The following is a 7,500-nucleotide window of genomic DNA, read 5'->3' as shown; positions in this document are numbered from 1 at the left end:
CTGCAGCTCGAGCGCACAAGGTGCGCGGGGAATTGTTAGCGGCGCCGTGCTTGTGCTGGCGGTGACCATGGCTGCCTGCTCCTTTGGTTCACGATGTCCCCGCCGAAGGCGGCGTACTTTAAAGTACTGCAGCTCGAGCGCACAAGGTGCGCGGGGAATTGTTAGCGGCGCCGTGGTTGTGCTGGCGGTGACCATGGCTGCCTGCTCCTTTGGTTCACGATGTCCCCGCCGAAGGCGGCGTACTTTAAAGTACTGCAGCTCGAGCGCACAAGGTGCGCGGGGAATTGTTAGCGGCGCCGTGCTTGTGCTGGCGGTGACCATGGCTGCCTGCTCCTTTGGTTCACGATGTCCCCGCCGAAGGCGGCGTACTTTAAAGTACTGCAGCTCGAGCGCACAAGGTGCGCGTGGAATTGTTAGCGGCGCCGTGGTTGTGCTGGCGGTGACCATGGCTGCCTGCTCCTTTGGTTCACGATGTCCCCGCCGAAGGCGGCGTACTTTAAAGTACTGCAGCTCGAGCGCACAAGGTGCGCGGGGAATTGTTAGCGGCGCCGTGCTTGTGCTGGCGGTGACCATGGCTGCCTGCTCCTTTGGTTCACGATGTCCCCGCCGAAGGCGGCGTACTTTAAAGTACTGCAGCTCGAGCGCACAAGGTGCGCGTGGAATTGTTAGCGGCGCCGTGGTTGTGCTGGCGGTGACCATGGCTGCCTGCTCCTTTGGTTCACGATGTCCCCGCCGAAGGCGGCGTACTTTAAAGTACTGCAGCTCGAGCGCACAAGGTGCGCGGGGAATTGTTAGCGGCGCCGTCGTTGTGCTGGCGGTGACCATGGCTGCCTGCTCCTTTGGTTCACGATGTCCCCGCCGAAGGCGGCGTACTTTAAAGTGCTGCAGCTCGAGCGCACCATGTGCGTGGGGAATTGTTAGCGGGGGCGTCGTTGTGCTGGGGGCTGACTGTCCCTAGTGGGTATAGGATAATGTTAATGTACGGGGATCGCTGGGCGGCACGGACTTGGAGGGCCGAAAAGGCCTGTTTCCGGCTGTATGTGTATGATATGATATGATATGATGCCTGCCTGCTCATTTGGTTCATGATGTCCACGCGGCAGGCGGAATATTTTAAAAGCACTGTTCTGTACGAAGTGCACAATGTCCGTTGGGGAAATGCAGCTGGGGGTCGGTCGACCGGCTGACGACGCCTGCCTGCCGATTTGGTTCACGATGTCCCCGCCGAAGGCGGCATACTTGAAAGTACCGCCGTTCGCGGCGCGCAATTTGCGGGGGGAGGAATTGTTAGTGCACGTCTGTGTGCTAGGTGACGATGCTTGCCGACTTGGTTCATGCCGTCCACGCCGAAGACGGCGCCGTTTAAAGTACTGCCGCTCGAGGTGCACAATTTGCGGGGGAATTGTTAATGGGCGTCGGCGTGCTGGGTGACGATGTGGAGATGTGGAACGCCGAGCCAGATCTATCTTATTTGTTTGCTTGGCCCACTGGACTTTGCGTGGGCTTTGCAACACTGTGTGCTAGGTTAAATCACGGCCAATAGAGTGAGTGTTTTTAATGATCCTGATCTGATAAGGGGACTAGAGGTAAAAGAGCCGTTAGGAGGCAGTGATCACAACACGATAAGTTTTACTCTGCAAATGGAAAGGTAGAAGGGAAAATCGGAAGTGTCTGTATTACAGTATAGCAAAGGGGATTACAGAGGCATGAGGCGGGAGCTGGCCAAAATTGACTGGAAGGAGGCCCTAGCAGGGAAGACGGTAGAACAGCAATGGCAGGTATTCCAGGGAATAATGCAGAGGTTGCAGGATCAATTTATTCCAAAGAGGTGGAAAGACTCTAAGGGGAGTAAGAGACACCTGTGGCTGACAAGGGAAGTCAGGGACAGCATAAAAATTAAGGAGAGGAGGTATAACATAGCAAAGAAGAGTGGGAAGACAGAGGATTGGGACTCTTTTAAAGAGCAACAAAAGTTAACTAAAGAGGCAATGCGGGGAGAAAAGATGAGGTGCGAGGGTAAACTAGCCAATAATATAAAGGAGGATAGCAAAAGTTTTTTTAGGTACGTGAAGAGGAAAAAAATAGTCAAGGCAAATGTGGGTCCCTTGAAGACAGAAACGGGGGAATTTATTATGGGGAACAAAGAAATGGCAGACGAGTTAAACCGTTACTTTGGGTCTGTCTTCACTGAGGAAGATACACACAATCTCCCAAATGTTCTAGGGGCCGGAGAACCTAGGGTGATGGAGGAACTGAAGGAAATCCACATTAGGCAGGAAATGGTTTTGGGTAGACTGATGGGACTGAAGGCTGATAAATCCCCAGGGCCTGATGGTCTGCATCCCAGGGTACCTAAGGAGGTGGCTCTAGAAATAGTGGAAGCATTGGAGATCATTTTTCAATGTTCTATATAGATTCAGGATCAGTTCCTGTGGATTGGAGGATAGCAAATGTTATCCCACTTTTTAAGAAGGGAGGGAGAGAGAAAACGGGTAATTATAGACCAGTTAGTCTGACATCAGTGGTGGGGAAGATGCTGGAGTCAATTAGAAAAGACGAAATTGCTGAGCATTTGGATAGCAGTAACAGGATCATTGCGAGTCAGCATGGATTTACGAAGGGGAAATCATGCTTGACAAATCTACTGGAATGTTTTGAGGATGTAACTAGGAAAATTGACAGGGGAGAGTCAGTGGACGTGGTGTACCTCGACTTTCAGAAAGCCTTCGACAAGCTCCCACATAGGAGATTAGTGGGCAAAATTAGGGCACGTGGTATTGGGGGTAGGGTACTGACATGGATAGAAAATTGGTTGACAGACGGAAAGCAAAGAGTGGGTATAAATGGGTCCCTCTCGGAATGGCAGGCAGTGACCAGTGGGGTACCGCAAGGTTCGGTGCTGGGACCCCAGCTATTTACGATATGCATTAATGACTTAGACGGAGGGATTAAAAGTACCATTAGCAAATTTGCAGATGATACTAAGCTGGAGGGTAGTGTGAATTGTGAGGAAGATGCAATAAGGCTGCAGGATGACTTGGACAGGTTGTGTGAGTGGGCGGATACATGGCAGATGCAGTTTAATGTAGATAAGTGCGAGGTTATTCACTTTGGAAGTAAGAGTAGAAAGGCAGATTATTGTCTGAATGGTGTCAAGTTAGGAGGAGGGGGAGTTCAACGAGATCTGGATGTCCTAGTGCATCAGTCAATGAAAGGAAGCATGCAGGTACAGCAGGCAGTGAAGAAAGCCAATGGAATGTTGGCCTTCGTAACCAGAGGAGTTGAGTATAGGAGCAAAGAGGTCCTTCTACAGTTGTAGCGGGCCCTGGTGAGACCGCACCTGGAGTACTGTGTGCAGTTTTGGTCTCCAAATTTGAGGAAGGATATTCTTGCTATGGAGGGCGTGCAGCGTAGGTTCACTAGGTTAATTCCCGGAATGGCGGGACGGTCGTATGTTGAAAGGCTGGAGCGATTGGGCTTGTATACACTGGTATTTAGAAGAATGAGGGGGGATCTTATTGAAACATATACGATAATTAGGGGATTGGACACATTAGAGGCAGGAAACATGTTCCCAATGTTGGGGGAGTCCAGAACAAGGGGCCACCGTTTAAGAATAAGGGGTAGGCCATTTAGAACGGAGATGAGGAAGAACCTTTTCAGTCAGAGAGTGGTGAAGGTGTGGAATTCTCTGCCTCAGAAGGCAGTGGAGGCCAGTTCGTTGGATGCTTTCAAGAGAGAGCTGGATAGAGCTCTTAAGGATAACGGAGTGAGGGGGTATGGGGAGAAGGCAGGAACGGGGTACTGATTGAGAGTGATCAGCCATGATCGCATTGAATGGCGGTGCTGGCTCGAAGGGCTGAATGGCCGACTCCTGCACCTATTGTCTATTGTCTATTGTCTATAATCAACCACTTTATTTTGCCCGTCTTTGTGACTCCTCTTTGACACGTCGATCACCGCTGAGGCTGTTTTACCTGTTTCCCCTATGTACCGTAAGGTACACTCCTTACATTGAACTGCATACACCCCATTATTTCGCTCACGGGTTATCCTCTGTGCTATCCAGTCTCTCCTGTCACCCTGTTCTATGTTTTTGTCTATTACCCAGTGGGAGCAGGCCCCATATTGACATTAATTTGTAACCCTACTGCTCCCCTCGTCTGCTGGTTTTATCACCATCTCATGTTTATCCCTCAGCTCTGCCGTGGTCTCCCTCTCTTTTTTTCTGGTGAGGTTCGGCCTATCCTTTGTCATGGGCATATCCCAGGCTGTTTTAGTAACGTTCTTTTAAAACGTGTCGTGTTTGTTTGGCTTTACCCACGTTCCAGCATTAGAGGCCAATTTTTGCAATGTTTCCTGGGTGGGATTTGCCGGTTTTACAAATGGTGTCACTATCTCACCCTGCTTCCTGATACCCTTATGGGGTCGGCTCTGTTCTTGCAGAACCCTCGGGTGGTGCAGAGTCTGGGCCTTGTTATCAATATCTTGCCCTGCTTCCCGATACCCTTGCGGGTTCGGCTCTGTTCTTGCAGATCCCTCAGGTGGTGCAGAGTCTGGGCGGCATCGTCACCCAGCACACCGACGCCCACTGAAAATTACCCACGCACAGTGCGCGCCTGGAGCGGCAGTAGTTCAAACTACCCCTACCCCTACCCCTACCCCTACCGCTACCCCTACCCCTACCCCTACCCCTAACCCTAACCCTAACCCTAACCCTAACCCTAACCCTAACCCTAACCCTAACCCTAACCCTAACCCTAACCCTAACCCTAACCCTAACCCTAACCCTAACCCTAACCCTAACCCTGACCCTAATGCAGGCAGAGTTATTTATAAAGTGGCCCAGACTCTGCACCACCTGAGGGTTTTGTAACAGAACCAACCCCATAAGGGTTTCAGGAAGCAGGGCAAGATATTGATAACAAGGCGCAGACTCTGCACCACCTCAGGGTTCTGCAAGAACAGAGCCGACCCCATAAGGGCATCAGGAATCAGGGCAAGATATTGATAAAATGGCCCAGACTCTGCACCACCTGAGGGTTCTGCAAGAACAGAGCCGACCCCATAAGGGCATCAGGAAGCAGGGCAAGATATTGGTAACAAGGCCCACGGGGAAGGCGGCATACTTTGGGGTTATTTTGTAGTGAGTTTTGAAGGCATGTGCTAGTGTTACGCATACCGAGGGCGCGCAAAGTTCGGCGCGCCCGGGCCAAAACGCCTCTGCTGGCCGCGGCCGAGTCGGCCGACGGATTGCCACGGACTTGCTTGACGACCTGTCACTCTCCGTGCATCGGTTGCACGCCCGGTTCGTCCTTTCCATTTGTTTCATGATGTACACGCGGCAGGCGGAATATTTTAAAAGCACTGTTCTGTTCGAAGTGCACAATGGCCGTTGGGGCAATGCAACTGGGGGTCGGTCGACCGGCTGACGACGCCTGCCTGCCGATTTGGTTCACGATGTCCCCGCCGAAGGCGGCATACTTGAAAGTACTGCCGTTCGCGGCGCGCAATTTGCAGGGGGGAGGAATTGTTAGTGGACGTCTGTGTGCTGGGTGACGATGCTTGCCGACTTGGTTCATGCCGTCCACGCCGAAGACGGCGCCGTTTAAAGTACTGCCGCTCGAGGTGCACAATTTGCGGGGGAATTGTTATTGGGCGTCGGCGTGCTGGGTGACGATGTGGAGATGAGGAACGCCGAGCCAGATCTATCTTATTTGTTTGCTTGGGCCACTGGACTTTGCATGGGCTTTGCATCATTGTGTGCTACGTTAAATCACGGCCAATTGAGTGAGTATTTTTTATTCAACCACTCTATTTTGCCCGTCTTTGTGACTCCTCTATGACACGCCGATCACCGCTGACGTGTTAATCTGCGTGTTAGGTATCTCGGGGGTCAGTTGGACGGACAGATGTGTAAGGGTTTTGTTCGGAAGGATCGTTGAGTGTAAACGGTGAACGGGGGTTAAAGGCCCTGAGGTTTCAATCCTCTAAAGAATGTAAAAGGTCTGACGCGTTAGCTAGCAGCTAATGAGGTGAACCTAGCAGCTAATGAGGCTCTCTCTCTCTCACGGCCCCGGGACTCCCTCCCTCCCTCCTCCCTCTTGGAACCCTCCCTGCGTGGGGGGGGGGGGGGGGCACGAAGAAAAAGAGGGTATAAGAAGAATCCAGTGGAAGGAGTAGGGACTGGGGGCGAGGTCAGACAGCCTATCCGGCTAATAAAGCATCATGAGGTTAGGTATAAACTCTGATGACTGCATAAACTCGCCCCTAATGGGGGGGGGGGGGCACTCTCTCCCCCACCCCTCTCTCCCCAGTGCCACTCCCTCCGACCCCCCCCCCCACTCTCTTCGTGTCGCTGGGCCCGCCCGGCACGGCCCCGAGGATCACTCCCCGCGCGGCAACGGGACACCGGGTCGCCGGGCCCGCAGGGTCGTCAGTCGGGCGGGGGGGGGGGAGGGTGGCCATGCCAGCAGCAGGAGAGGTTTCCAACGAACCCGCGACCGCAGCAGGACCGCCCTCGGCAGACATTTGGACCCAGCGGGTCCGTTCGGGATGGTTGCCGGGCCCGCAGCAGAGGTTTCCTTCCACCCAACGGGGGGGGGGGGGGGGGGGGGGCGGGGCTGCCCATCTTCCCGCTCGAAGCAACGGCCTCACCCTAACGGCCTCACCCTAACAACCCTCACCCTGACCCTAAACCGCTCGGTTCATGACTTCTCTCCGTTTGGTTCATGAATTCGCCATTTAGTTCACGACTTCTCCTGTTGGTTCCTGACTTCTACCTCGTGGTTCGTGATTCCGGCGGGTAGGTGGGGTGCCCGGATACTCTCGGCGAAAGGTGTTCAAGTGGCAACGGCGGTCCCGTAGATAAGACGGGTTCGGATGCTCGAGCGTGTCGAGTAAGCGCCGGATCGGCGCCGGGCGCCCCCGGCCGGCTGGCTTGCCCCCCCCCACCCCCCCCCCCCCCCCTGGCGGCAGAAACGTGTATCGCGCCAGTGCCGCCGCTGAGGTCGAGATTGGCCGCCTCGACCGTTCGAAGCGTCGCAATTCCGGCGGGACTTCCGAACGCTCGTACCGCCAAGTCAGCCGCGACATTCGAGAATTGCACTAAGTCCGAAAGCTGGCGTCGCTTCTTTTTTGCCCGCCGCAGGTTAACGATTTGACGGCGGAAGTCGAGGAGGTCCGATGTGCGGCCTTCAGCGGGGCCGCGGCGCGCCTTTCCCGCCAGGCCTATCGGCCCGTCTCCCGCCGGCCAGAAAATGGCATTTCTTGTCCGGGCGGTCCCGATCACGGTTAACGACTTACCACCGGAAGTCTCTATGACCCCGCAGTTTGCGGCCCCGCGGCGGGCGTCAGTGCGACACGACCGGACGGACGACCGGGCCGACTCCCGCCGACCTCAAAACGGTTTGTTTTGCGCGAAGATGGAGGTGGCGTGCCCGGAGATTTTCGGGAACACGATTTTCAGAGACACTTAGAAAAGATTGTGTGGTGAGGTGC

Source organism: Rhinoraja longicauda, unplaced genomic scaffold (assembly GCF_053455715.1).
Source record: "Rhinoraja longicauda isolate Sanriku21f unplaced genomic scaffold, sRhiLon1.1 Scf000068, whole genome shotgun sequence".
NCBI lineage: Eukaryota > Metazoa > Chordata > Chondrichthyes > Rajiformes > Arhynchobatidae > Rhinoraja > Rhinoraja longicauda.
This window is presented reverse-complemented; position numbering follows the sequence as displayed.